General features: G+C 40.7%; 1 protein-coding gene across 4 annotated transcripts in view; it reads right to left on the minus strand.

Moving 5' to 3' along the window:
- The window catches only part of ANKRD50 (ankyrin repeat domain containing 50), an 85,160-nt gene that overhangs the window by 12,715 nt on the left and 57,643 nt on the right, over positions 1-14,802 (minus strand). The window lies entirely within an intron of this gene.

Raw genomic sequence — 14,802 nt, forward strand, 5'->3', positions numbered from 1 at the left:
GTGTCAATCTGGCTTCTATTCTTCAAGGGGATGTCAAGAACCGATTATTGATCTATCCCTAGGATTGGAAATTAATATGAGATCAGTGGGAGTTTTATACAGTTCCATACATTGCTTAGTGTCCGCTGCCGAGTATTGCGTTTCATCACCCACTCAAGTGAATGAGAGAAAGTGTAGTACTTGGCTGTGGCCACTAAGGAAGAATGAGAACGTGGAGTTCCACCTCGTACATAGCTGCTCCCAAAGCCAATTTCAGCTGATCAGTGGGAGTACTGGCTGTCAGAGCTCCACTGATATCACATTTATGATCTAACCTATAGATAGGTCATCAATATGTCAGTGATGGATAGCCCCATTATTTCAGTCGTGAAAGCAAAGATAAATCGGCCATGACTTAAGTTTTATCTACCACAAACACGCTGGCCTTGTCAGAGGCTCCAATTCACAGGTATAGTTTTTACGGTTTTAGGCTGGAAGCCATGTTTCTTTTTCCACGCTTTCAACTCCGCTAACTCCACAGAAAGTCTGTGCTAGATGGATCCCTGATATAATGGTGACGAGCTGACTATTTTGCTTTTCTACTAGATGATAATGGTGATTGATCAGTTTTCAAATGGATCCCAACAAATTTTACCATGTGCCACTGACTTATAATGGAATCTGTACATTTTCTGTTGGCGTTTCAGTAGTTTTGATGGCAAAAATATCACTTTGGACTTTGCTATTCTTGCCATCACATATCCAACAAAACAAGTAAAATACAATATACTGTGCATAGAGCTTAAGTCCACCAATCTAATTTCGGAGCTTATTATTTCGCATTCAGCAAGTTCTGGAGGCTACAGATACTGCCTGAAATTTGTGATAGTTTACAGCTTTTATAACACTTCAGATATGCAGCCCAATATTTTCAATGATTTCTTTTTAAATAGTTTTTCATCAAATGTTTTTTTATAAGGCTTTTTGTGTCTTTCCATGCTTCGCCTTTTCCTCCAGGACAAATTCTAATTCTATGAGGCAGCATATTAAGATTCATTCACTTTAAGTCGCCTATTAAAAAGTATTCACCTCCCTTGGACCTTTCTAAGTTTTATTGAGTAGCAACAATGACTAACAGGAGCTTTAATGGAGGTTTTTTTTTTTTTTTTTTACAAAAGATCAAAAGAAAAATAGCCTCCAAAGTGATCTTCATTATTAACAATTATGAAACACAAAACAAGCTAATGAACAACTATTTAGACCCACCCATCCCAAGTTCAAGATTTATTAGAGGCATCTAACGCAGTAACATGCTAGTGTCTATTTTAAAGGAATTATCCAATTTTAAAGTAAACTAGACTTAAACTTAGCATCAATTTTTAAGGGTCTTAGACTACTTCTGTGATGTAGAAAACATGTAAAAATTTAACAGTAGCAAAAATCAGTGGGGTCAACTAGCAGTGAAGCCACCTAATAAATTTGGTGCAATTTTTACAAAGCAGAGATCTTTAAATTGCTGAGAAATTGATACAGAAACTAGTTTTATGTTAAAAAAAAACACTACTTCCAATCTCAAATAGTATTTCAGAGTAAAACAGGTTTTACTCTATTTTTTAAAATTTATAATATAAATTCAAAAGCATTTCCGTATGTTAGACTATGTGCACACAGTTTTTTTTTAACGAGTTTTTGGAGCAGAAACCAAGTAGAAGCAGGAGACACTCTCCAAATCTCAAAACTGCTTCGCTTGTGCTCCAAAAGACTCCTAAAAAAACCACAGTGTGCACACAGCCTTACAAAGATAACACAACACTGTGCAGCATTTAACATCATCCGAATTTTTTAGTAGGCAAAAAGCGCATTTTTGGTGTATTCGGGAAACATAACCTTTTCTAAATAATTTTAGGGTCTCTAAAATGCTTTTGACAAATGAGAGCAATACTGCTATAACATTACTAAGATATCTGGTAACTTTAATATGTCCAGTCCTTATCAAAGGGTTGCTCAAAATACATTTTTTTCCTCATCATTAAAAGGGATATCTAAATTTTCAACGGATTATCTTATAGAGAGCGTCAATGCAGAAGAACAAAACTAAACTAACAATACACATCGTATACTGAAATGATCTACATCGTGACTCTGCAGCTGAAGCTATGGTTTCCAGCATGCCATGAGACTGCAGACTGTCCCAACAAGTAGAGACTTGTGATCTAAAAACAAATGGAGAGAGACAAAGTTCACAGATCACCGATGTAAACAATAGGAGGAGGCTACTGCATGATGAGGATTTAGGCTCTTCCTTTCATAGTCAATGGAATATCCAATTTATTTGCAGATTACTATGAAAATGAATGTCTCAAGTATGAAAACCATCAAGAAGGCCACAATGAAACCAACAATGTTTTTTTTTTCAGGGAAAGGAGTTGGTATTGCCATTTTTTATTACTCATCATCTTCGAAGGGGTTATCCAAAATCTAAAAAAAAAAATAGTCTAGAGGGCTTGATAAACCAAATTAATGATCTAATTATAATCCACTTGTTGACACAGATCTTCTTCTGGGACTTTTGGCTCTTTTGGCTTGTAGGTGTGCCAAAACTTCATCACTAAACTTAGAAGTTCTCCCGTTAGCGCTCTTTTGCTTGACAGTCACGCCAATAACATATCTGTTCCCGGCATAGCCAGTCTGGATATCCTATTACACCAATTGAATCTCTTGCCACACGTGTGGCAATGTAGGCAAATTACTATAGCCAGCCCAAGTACGTGCCATCATTAGTGAGAAGTGCAATAGGTGGGAATAAGCATACAACACACACACACATTATAATTATATATATACATACATATATACACAGTACAGACCAAAAGTTTGGACACACATCATTTAAAGATTTTTCTGTATTTTCATGACATTGAAAATTGTACATTCACACTGAAGGCATCAAAACTATGAATTAACACATGTGGAATTATATACTTAACAAAAAAGTGTGAAACAACTGAAAATATGTCTTATATTCTAGGTTCTTCAGGTCTGGTGACTGTGGAGGCCAGGTCATCTGGCGTAGCACCCCATCACTCTCCTTCTTGGTCAAATAGCCCTTACACAGCCTGGAGGTGTGTTTGGGGTCATTGTCCTGTTGAAAAATAAATGATGGTCCAACTAAACGCAAATGGGATGGAATAGCATGCCGCTGCAAGATGCTGTGGTAGCCATGCTGGTTCAGTATGCCTTCAATTTTGAATAAATCCCCAACAGTGTCACCAGCAAAGCACCCCCACACCATCACACCTCCTCCTCCATGCTTCACGGTGGGAACCAGGCATGTAGAGTCCATCCATTCACCTTTTCTGCGTCGCACAAAGACACGGTGGTTGGAACCAAAGATCTCAAATTTGGACTCATCAGACCAAAGCACAGATTTCCACTGGTCTAATGTCCATTCCTTGTGTTCTTTAGCCCAAACAAGTCTCTTCTGCTTGTTGCCTGTCCTTAGCAGTGGTTTCCTAGCAGCTATTTTACCATGAAGGCCTGCTGCACAAAGTCTCCTCTTAACAGTTGTTGAAGAGATGTGTCTGCTGCTAGAACTCTGTGTGGCACTGACCTTGGCTCTAATCTGAGCTGCTGTTAACCTGCGATTTCGGAGGCTGGTGACTTGGATAAACTTATCCTCAGAAGCAGAGGTGACTACTGGTCTTCCTTTCCTCGGGAGGTCCTCATGTGAGCCAGTTTCTTTGAAGCGCTTGATGGTTTTTACAACTGCACTTGGGGACACTTTCAAAGTTTTCCCAATTTTTCACACTGAGTGACCTTCATTTCATAAAGTAATGATGGCCACTCGTTTTTCTTTACTTAGAATTTGTATTATGGCAAGAAAAAAGCAGCTAACAGTCTATTCAGTAGGACTATCAGCTGTGTATCCACCAGACGTCTGCACAACACAACTGATGGTCCCAACCCCATTTATAAGGCAAGAAATCCCACTTATTAAACCTGACAGGGCACACCTGTGAAGTGAAAACCATTTCCGGTGACTACCTCTTGAAGCTCATCAAGAGAATGCCAAGAGTGTGCAAAGCAGTCATCAAAGCAAAAGGTGGCTACTTTGAAGAACCTAGAATATAAGACATATTTTCAGTTGTTTCACACTTTTTTGCTAAGTATATAATTTCACATGTGTTAATTCATAGTTTTGATGCCTTCAGTGTGAATGTACAATTTTCAAAGTCATGAAAATACAGAAAAATCTTTAAATGAGAAGGTGTGTCCAAACGTTTGGTCCGTACTATATATATTATATATATATATATATATATATATATATATATGTCACATAGGTTGAATAAAGACCGAGGTCCATCAAGTTAAAATTTTCCTCCCCCAAATGTACATTTTGTCACTAAATGTAACTATAACCCACAATTTTATGTGTACTGAGGAAATCATGAAATAAGTAAAGAGATGGGATCACGAGGAAACGCACAGAGAAACAACAATTCGGTAAGAAACTTTTAATGATGTTAGGCTGTGTTCACACGATGCGTATTTCATGCGTTTCCGCGGCGTTTTTGCAGTTGCGTAAACGCCGCGGAAACGCATGAAAAACGCATGGTAGAAGGGAAGCAAGGTTCCCCAATGGAAATCCGCATGTGCTGTGCCCATGATGCGGATTTTTCCGCAGCGTTAACGCTGCGGTCAAAAATCCGCAGCATGTCAATTTTGCGGAAACGCGGCGATTTCGCCGCCATTGACTTGCATTAGAACGCGCCAATTCCGCAAGACAGCATTTGTACTTGCGTAATTGGTGCGTTCTAATGTGCGGATGGTACCCGGGTGTGGAGGAGAGGAGAGTCTCATCCACACCCAGGTACCATTAAAAAAGCTGTTAAAGAAGAATAAAATAAAAAATAAATGTATTCTTACCATCTGTCGGCCCGCGCAGCGCTCCCGCTTGGTTCCCGGCACTTGCAGTGAGTTGTAGGACCTGCGGTGACGTCAGAGTCATGTGACGGGTCACGTGACGCTGACGTCGGCAGGTCTTTCAATTCAAAGTTGCCGGCGAGGGAGAACAGATTGAGCAGGACAGCGCGGGCCATCGGAGGTAAGTATATACACTCTCTCGGTTCACACTGTATAAATCCATGCTGTTTGCATGGATTTATATAGTGTGACCTAGTTATCAAGCACTTTCCAAGTGATGCTAAAATCGCCTGGAAAGCGCTTGTCAATCTGCATGCGGAAACGCATGTGAATCTGCATGTGGATCCTCATGTATTCTGCAGGAAAAACGCATGCACAATCTGCATGCGTTTTTTCTGCCAGGGAGATGCAGAAATGATGCAGAAATTTTCTGCTTCATTTCTGCATCGTGTGCACATACCTTAATACTATAGAAGTGCTTGGAAATACCCAAGTAGTTTTTAGAATGACAAAACCTTCATTGACGGAAAAAACTCTTTAAAAAGGGAGACAATTACATGTCTTAGTTAGCAAATTAAATTTTCAGTTTTGAAATGAAATCACATATTAAAAGAATTCTGACATATTCTTCTCCCAATTTTAAACAGAAGAGTTTTTGGACAAAAATTGAGAAAAAAAAGTGGTGATTTACTGATCCAAAGCACCAGTTTTGCAGCCCGGGTTCTGTGGTCACTGTACATTACATAGTAATTCCTCCAGCAAAAATGTTAATTCATGTATACACCGGTGGGAATTTGCGTGTGTTTTTTTTCAAATTCTATTCCTTTTCTATAATATGTCCCACGGTGTAATATCTGGTTCTAGTGACAGGGCGTTCACAGGTTACAACTACCCCAGGCTACCAGTGCATCTCATTGTCACTACTAGTAGGATGACTCAATACCTCTTCTCCTAACAATATGCTGCAATGTCATGTAAGAACACATGCAGAGATAAAACCTACACCACACAACGACCCCCTGCACCGCCTAGGAAATACCCTCGTAAGCATGTTATCTGGAGAATACAGGGCACTATACTTCACAGCAGAGGGAGGGATTGTCATCTCTCCAGCACTAGAAAGGGGGGTCCTTTTCTATTATTTATTAATAAACATAACATGACTCCAATATCCACTTATACCAAACAAAAACAAGATGCCGCTTGTGCTTTCATGGCTCCCAATAAGCTGCATTTACATTCAGGCATGGAGACAACTGGAATTGTGCAGGCTTCACAGAAATCACAGATGTGTCTCTTCAAGCTAAAACCGCAAAAAAAAAATGGAGTTTCTGTGCTAGCTGGTTTTTGATCTAAGCAGCCACATCAAAGATGCTTCAGAGAAATTACTGTTATGTATATTGACATTCAACATCACAAAATTATGAGCCTCTAATAAAATGACAACTTGTATACATTGTAATGTCTTGTCGGTCCCTTCATTAGTATATAAAAAGTGAGAAAAAACTCCTCGCAAACAACACGTCAGCCACAATATTGACTACAAGCAGTTCACATGCCATGCTAACAGAAAAGTGGAAACATGTCGGATATACGCCATACCCCTCATTATCCTACCAATACCTTCAAAAACTGTGCTTATATGCTCCAGTGCAGAGATCTAGTGAACCAAATGATGCCCCAAATCGTTATAATTAGTGCTTACAGCAGACTGGCCCACTTCAAGGAAACTTATACCTACAGACAAGTTTTTGCAGCTAGATGCCGGTATTAATCAAGTGCACCTAAAATAGTGGCAACATACTAATATTGTACTAGCTACACAGCAGAGTAGTTACTGCTACAACAGTACAAATATATTAGCCATGTTTCTTTAAAATCAAACATACTCCTCTCTACCATGGTATTACATGGTTTGGGAAGAATCTTGAACAGCTTGACAGTACCAAAAATCCAGAAAAGTTTCATAAACAACAATTTCATAAGCCAGGTGGCTCGGTGTGGCCTTCTTGACACACACACATGTACCTATATATATAATACTAGATGGTGGCCTGATTCTAACGTATCGGGTATTCTAGAATTTGTATGCGGCCGACCGGGCGCAATTAGCAGAGCGTTGTTTAAATTTGGCGCCAAAATCGCTGATTGGTCGCGGGTGGCGGCCGCGACCAATCAGCGAATCGTATTTGTGAGGACTGGGGAGCGGCGCTGCAGAAGATAACCGGCTGCTCGCAGCAGAAGTATCCCGACTGGCGGCGCCGCTCCCCGGTCCTCCCTTCAAACTTGCCGTCGGGAGATCAGCGGGCCGCTGATCTCCCGACTGTAGCCGCATGGAGGTCAGCGGCGCCGCCGGTCGGGGGTCCTTCTTCTGACCTCCGTGCGGCAGATGAGACGCTAACGGCCGCCATCTTTTTCTGAAATCCCGCGTCGCTCATTGGCCGCGGCCGGACCAATCAGCGACGTGGGATTTCCTGGACAGACAGGCGGGATAAGACGATTATATATATTAAATATTCAGAAAATGAAAAAAACAACAAAACACTAGATTACACTGTTCACAATGTGTGATCATTGCAGTTCACTTCCTCCCACTACATGCACAATGAGCACTACACAGGTCACAATAGAAACCCTTGACCAAGGTACGCACCAATACGCGCGTCGGAGTGAGCACCACACTCTCTGCAGGACCTCATCAGATCCAGGTATGATTACACCACCTTCCTTGATTACGGCATATTTATGCACTATACACCCACACTAGTAATGGACTGTGCAATATACTGTGAACACTTTTTGAGGATTTCTATCGGGCTAAGGGCTTGTGCAATTACTTCTATTATATTATTTCATTGGCTGTACATACTATTAGGGTTGAGCGAGTATGTTCTGTCAGAGTATTTACAGCTGCTCGGTGATATGGTTGAATCGTTGAATCGCTCCCGTGTGCATGATTTGCAACTGTTTGACAGCTTTATTACATGTGAGGAATGTGTAAGAAATAGACATTCCTCACATATAATAAAACTGTCAAACAGTCGCAAATCATGCACACGGGAGCGATTCAACGATTCAACCATATCACCGAGCAGCTGTAAATACTCGGAGCTCGGCCCGAGCATACTCGCCGAAAGGGTTAATAGAACATACTCGCTCAACACTACATACTATAATTATTAGTATTTACATATTTACAGATGTGTTCAAAAGTTTACATCCCTGGTAGAAGTTTTCCTTTCTTGGACTTGTTTTAGAGAATATGAATGATAACAAAAAAACTTTCTCTCCACTCATGGTTATTGGTTGGGTGAAGCCAATTATTGTCATACTACGGTGTTTTCTTTTTAAATCTTAATGACAACTAAAAACATCCAAATGACCCTGATCAAAAGTTCACATACCCTGATGATTTTGGCCTGATAATATGCTCAGAATTTGACACAAATGGGTTTGAATGGCTACTAAAGGAAACATCCTCACCTGTGACCTGTTTGCTTGTAATCAGTGTGTGTGCCTAAAAGCGGAGTGAGTTTCTGGGATCCAGACAGACTCTTGCATCTTTCATCCAGCCACTGACGTTTCTGGATTGTGAGTCATGGGGAAAGCAAAAGAATTGTCATTGGATCTACGGGAAAAGGTAGCTGAACTGTATAGCACAGGAAAGGGATACAAAAAAATCCAAGGAATGGATAATGCCAGTCAGCAGCGTTCAAACAGTGATTAACAAATGGAAAATCAGGGGCTCTGTAAAAACCAAACCACAGTCAGGTAGACCACCAACAATTTCAGCCACAACTGCCAGGAAAATTGTTCATGATGCAAAGAAAACCCACAAATACCATCAGCTGAAATTCAGGACTCTCTGAAAACTAGCAGTGTGGCTGTTTCAAGATGCACAATAAGGAGGCACTTGAAGAAAAAATCGGCTGCATGGTCGAGTCGCCAGGAGAAAGCCATTACTGCCCAAATGCCACAAAGTATCTTGCTTACAATACACCAAACAGCACGGAGACCAGCCTCAAAATTTCTGGAACAAGGTAATTTTGAGTGATGAGACGAAAATTGAACTTTTTGGCCACAACCATAAACGTTACATTTCGAGAGAGGTCAACAAGGCCTATGATGAAAGGAACACTATTCCCACAGTAAAGCACAGAGGTGGATCGCTGATGTTTTGGGGATGTGTGAGCTACAAAGGCACGGGAAACTTGGTAAAAGTTGAAGGAAAGATTAATGCAGCACGTTATCAGCAAATACTGAAGGCAAATTTGCACTCATCAACCCGGAAGCTGCGCATGGGACGTACTTGGACATTCCAACATGACAATGCTAAGTCGACCTGTCATTGGCTACATCAGAACAAAGTGAAGGTTCTGGAGTGGCCATCTCAGTCTCCTGACCTCAATATCATTGAGCCACTCTGGGGAGATCTCAAGCACGTAGTTCATGCTAGACAGCCCAGGAATTTACAGGAACTGGAGGATTTTTGCCAAGAAAAATAGGCAGCATTACCATCTGAGAAATTAAAGAACCTCATCCACAATTACCACAAAAAACTTCAAGCTTTCATTGATGTTAGAGGGGTCAATACAGGGTCATTTGGATGTTTTTAGTTGTCATTAAGATTTAAAGAGAGAAAACAGTAGTTTGACAATAAATCACTTCACCCAACCAATAACCATGAGTGGAGAAAAAGTTTTTTTGCTATCATTCATATTCTCTGAAACAAGGCCAAGAAAGGAAAAATTCTGCTGGGGTATGTAAACTTTTGAGCACAACTGTATCTAATCATTACACGCTTCCTTTTGCTAAAATCTGTTCATCATGCTTATTGTTGGCACTCCTTGCACCTTATGCCCCATCTGACTAATATATATGCATTAAGTGTTACACAAACAAATTTAAGATTTTTCATAATAAATTGATTTTTTTTGTCTGTCCTGCAGCAGTATTTACTGTTTAAACCCTTTTTGGGTACTCTGTTACTAATTTTAAAGTGTGTGTGCTCTCTTTTCTTTGCCACCACGTACCCACTTGTATTAACAAAGGTATTTTACTAGTAATTATCTATATTCAGACCCCTCATTCGGTCTGTTTGTATTGGTTTGATTCTTCTTTGACTGGTCTATACAATCCCTCCAGCAGACATACATCTACCACTATGTGGGTGATCCCCCTAATGAATTATTTATACAGATATAGATATACATTATCTGCCTATCCTTTACATCACTTGTTTAATGAGGTCACAGAACATGCCTAGAAAATTCTCCGCAGAAGCCAGTGAACATCTCCAATTTATTGTTTCTCACACTCCATGTAGCTGCTGTAAACTATATCTTATCTGCGGTTACAAGAGGCTAAAGGCCCCCCCATAAACATTAAACCAAACCAGCCATTAGGTACGTGTTCAGCCGACAGTAATGTGTATAAGGGCCCCTAAAAGATCACTGTTGGGGAAAAAGAGTATACAGATAGCACAGTATGGGATCACAGTTGATTCTTTCTGTGAGGTAAAACATGTTTTTAAACTGGCAGGGAAATGTTTTACCTCACAGAAAGCAACATTTAAGATTCCCTGCTGTAATGTCTGTATCCTCTTTTGCTTCCTCCCCCTGCCCAGGAGCTGGGGTATGTTCAGACCATGTTCCTGTACGGTCAGACACAGCCATTACACAGTACACAGCAGGGGCTCATTTATAAGATTATCTCAGCACAGGAACATTTTTTTAAACATATCCAATAGTGAAAATTATTAATATTCCAATCCCTTTTAATTTGGACAACCCCTGCAACGATCTGGCATGTCTGATTTCAGTTCTCCATGAGATTAGCTGACACCAGAAGAATTTGACAGTGACCAGCTAATGTAGAACAAGAGAGCCCTTCTGTGTATGAAAGTCTCGGGCAAGGAAGGTGTCGACCGAACGATCTGAAGTGAATTGGAGATTTAAGGCTTAAGACAGCCACCCCATAACCATGTACGAAAAAAAAAAAAAATCTAGTAACAGAAAGTAAAGGCAGATCAATGAAGTAAGGGATCGCTTCACTGTCAAATAAATGGGTGCTCTGAAGTAATATATTACTAGCAAAAATCAAAGAAACTTTGGCACTCCAATGTAGATGCACAATGAAGAAATGGCATAAAACAAGAGACATACTTTAATAAAGGGCTAGGCTTCATGGTATACATGAAATAATGTGTAGTCACAAAAGCCAAGTATCATCAAAATCAATTAATAGACAAAGGATGTTCCATGGGGGAAAAAAGGAGAGAGAGGGAATCTGGAGAGGCAGGCATTCTATAGTGCCTCTAAGTAGAAGGCACACTTATTGAAGATAGCCCCCTATATATTATGCATGGTGATCTTATTTCTTATCTGCTATTTTTTTATGTTTTAATTTTTCTTTATTATGTAAATTAATTAGACCTTGTGTCATATTACATACAATATACCCCCGACCTGTGTACAGACAATGTTGGTTTAATTCCTGATTTATTAAAACATGCATTTTTTCATTTATGCTTAGAAAAGGCCCTGATAAAGACCTTTTAGGTCAAAACGTTGGCCGATCTACTTTCTGTGGGGTTTCTACCGATACAATAAAATATAATTTTTTGTGCATCTACATTGGAGTGCCGAAGTTTCTTTGATTTTTGCTAGAAAGTAAAGGCAGATTAGAAAAAAAAAATCTATCAGTATCTGGATTTAAGCATAAATATTATAGGTTATACAATACCCTAAAGGAGTTGTGTTTCAAAAGGAATAGGACCTGAGCTGCAGTACCCAGGAGTGGCCACTAAACAGTGTGTGCAGCTGTATTGTCCTGGCTCCATACATTGTTTACATCTAGCCTCTGATAACAGCGGAAAGGTCAGGGCGCCAAGGCTGGACATCCACTGAACGGATATTGATGACCTATCCGGAGGTCATCATTTCATTAAAGAGAACCTGACAGTTGATACATGTTGCCCAATTCAGAGGCAGCATGTGTAAGGTACTGGCTGCATGATCTCCGCCAGGTATCTTTGAATCTGAAACGCTGCGGGGGACTGAGCAGCATTGGAGACTAGTCAAACAGGTGGATGCCCAATGGCTTCTTTCCGCCCTCTGCCAGTAACTGACAGGTCTCTGCCTACGTGCGTGTATAGACAGAGACATGCCAATCCAGGGTAGCGAGCAGGGAGAAGTCGCCAAGGACCTGACTGTCTGACTAGCTTCCCATTCATTTGTCTGACTAGTCTCCAACATGGCTCGGCCCCTGGCAGTGTTACAGAGTTATACTTGGATGAGATCGTGTAGCCAGTCTCTGATCCATGGGCAGCATGTATCAGCTGTCCGGTTAACTGTAAAGTAGTGGACAGCCCCTTTAAGACCATCAGCTATGTGAATCTAAAGCAGCAATAATTCATATAGTATGCACACCAAGAGTTATATAATGCTCCCATTTCACAGTATGCAACATAATCCTACATAGGATCAAACAGTTGTTCTCGGGGCTAGGAGCTCCTTCCAGGACGCCCACTCTGACCCCTAAGAGGACATATCTCACAATGCACACACTACATAGGTTAATGAGTAAGCACCTTATCATAGACATGGAGAGCAGTAGAGCTTTTTAAAAGCCACTTTCTTTGAAACCGGGGGTCCTTGTGTAGCACAACAGATCTTTTTCTGAAGAGAATGTCACACCTGGTCTTAAAACAGCCTAGGTAAGCATTTATTCCGAGAAAACTAAGAAAACAGAAAAGCCTTGCACCTGGCACAACACCTGTTGTCTATACAGCAACTCACCGTTACCTCGACAACCTCCACAAAACCCAAAATTCTCCATATGACTAAACAGTATGGCATTGCCACTAAAATCCTAGACAATCCAGTTGGATTAGATTTCACAATGTTATTTTTAACAAGTTCAAAAATAGACATGATGTAAAAATTAGGGACTGTACTCACAAGACTAAGTTCACATGTGAATAAACTCAGCACTGTGCATATACTCAGCCTGCTTTCACTTTGTTAGACTGGTCCATATATAATGATTTAAGAAATTACATATTTGCTTAAATCAGTATATTTGATTTTATATGAAACTTCATAATATACTGTTTTACAGGGAACCTAATCATCTGATTCACAATGGCCAAACCAAGGGCAGCATAAGAGCTCTTTCATCCATTCGCGATCATCCATCTGATCACTAATCACAAGGAATGGACTGACCGCGCAGGTCCTGAACGGAGCACGACAGCCTCATGGAAATATATGAAGTTGTCATGCTCAGGTCAGGAGACGCTCTGCCAGTCCATGCATTGTGATCAGAGATCCGACGGATGGTCGCGGACGTCTGAAAGAGCCCTAAACTGCACGGGTGAAGCCAAGTATGTTCATTATGTCAATCGCCGGCGTTGAGAGGAGCCAGCCACAGGCAGTGCCAGACTAGTCCAGTCTCCGGCTATGGTCCACAGTCAGATCTTCTACTTTCTCTGAAACACTGTAGCATTTTAGAGAGATATATACCTGGTTGCTATCATGTAGCCAGACTGATTCATGCTGCCCGTGATTTGGACATTGTGAGTCAATTTATAGGTTCCCTTTAAGGAAGGCAACCATTCCCCTGCCTTCTGTGGCTGCTCAGAAACCTCAGTCACCAATAAATCCATCTGCAGTAATACAGAACACAGGAGTCAGTGAGGTGGGCCTTGCAGCTGAAGTTCCTTGCCTTCCCTATGAGACTGCATGCTGTGAGGTGGGGTGGGGTGGGGGCAGATGGATTGGCTTAAGGTGCTAAGCATAGCAACTGGAAGCCATGGACGTCACCAAACAGTGGGTTTCTTCCTTTGTGATACTTTTGCTTAGCCTTTATTGCTAACTTCAGTTATTTGTTTGTGGGTATTTCTGCCTTTAGTTTTACCTTAAGCATGTGAAATGCATGCTCGATGGGTTGAGATTTGGTGATTGACTTGGCCTTTGTACAATATTCCACTTCGTCCTGTGAAGCACCGTTAATCAACCTTGTTGCATTTGGCTGAATCGGAGCAGAAAGTATAGCCCTGTACAGTTCACAATTCATCCGGCTTCTTCGGTCTTCAGTCACATCATCAATAGACACTAGTGACCCAGTACCATTGAAAGCCATGCATGCCCATTCTATCACACTGCTTCTACCATGATTTACAGATGAGGTGGTGTACTTTGCATGATGAGCTGTTCCAAGCCTTCTCCATATTTTCTTCTTCCCATCATTCTGGTACAGGTTGATCTTAGTTTCATCTGTCCAAAGAATGCTTTTCCATGACGGAGCTGGCTTCTTTAGATGTTTTTTTTTTGGTGCAGCCGAATCTGGCCTATTTTTAAGGCTGATTTAATGGTTTGCGCCTTTTGGTGAACCCTCTGTATTTACTCTCATGAAGTCTTCTCTTTATGGTAGACTTAGATACTGAAACACCTACTTCCTGGAGTGTTCTTCACTTGGATGGATGTTGTGAAAAGGTTTTCTTCACCATGGAAAGAATTCTGTGATCATCCACCACTGTTGTCTTCCGTGGATGTCCTGGCCTTTAAAGAGTTTCCAAGCTCACCAGTACGCTCTATTTTTTGCAGAATGTACCAAACTGTTGATTTAACCAATCCTAACATTTCTGCTCTCTCTAATGGATTTCTTTTTTTTTTTCAGGTTAATGATGGTCTGTTTTTCTTCCATTGAGAGCTCCTTTGACCGCATATTGTGGGTTCACAGCAACAGCTTTCAAATGCAAATGCTACACCTGGAATCAGATCCGGACCTTTTATGGAATAGCCCATGCAGCCTATTCAAGAGTTTTTGCAATAATTGTCCAATTACTTTTGGTCCTTTTTAAAAGCTACATATTAAAGAGCTGTATTTCATAAA

Source organism: Phyllobates terribilis, unplaced genomic scaffold (assembly GCF_046119375.1).
Source record: "Phyllobates terribilis strain yellow unplaced genomic scaffold, ASM4611937v1 Scaffold_1__5_contigs__length_1240528914, whole genome shotgun sequence".
NCBI classification, from domain to species: Eukaryota; Metazoa; Chordata; class Amphibia; order Anura; family Dendrobatidae; genus Phyllobates; species Phyllobates terribilis.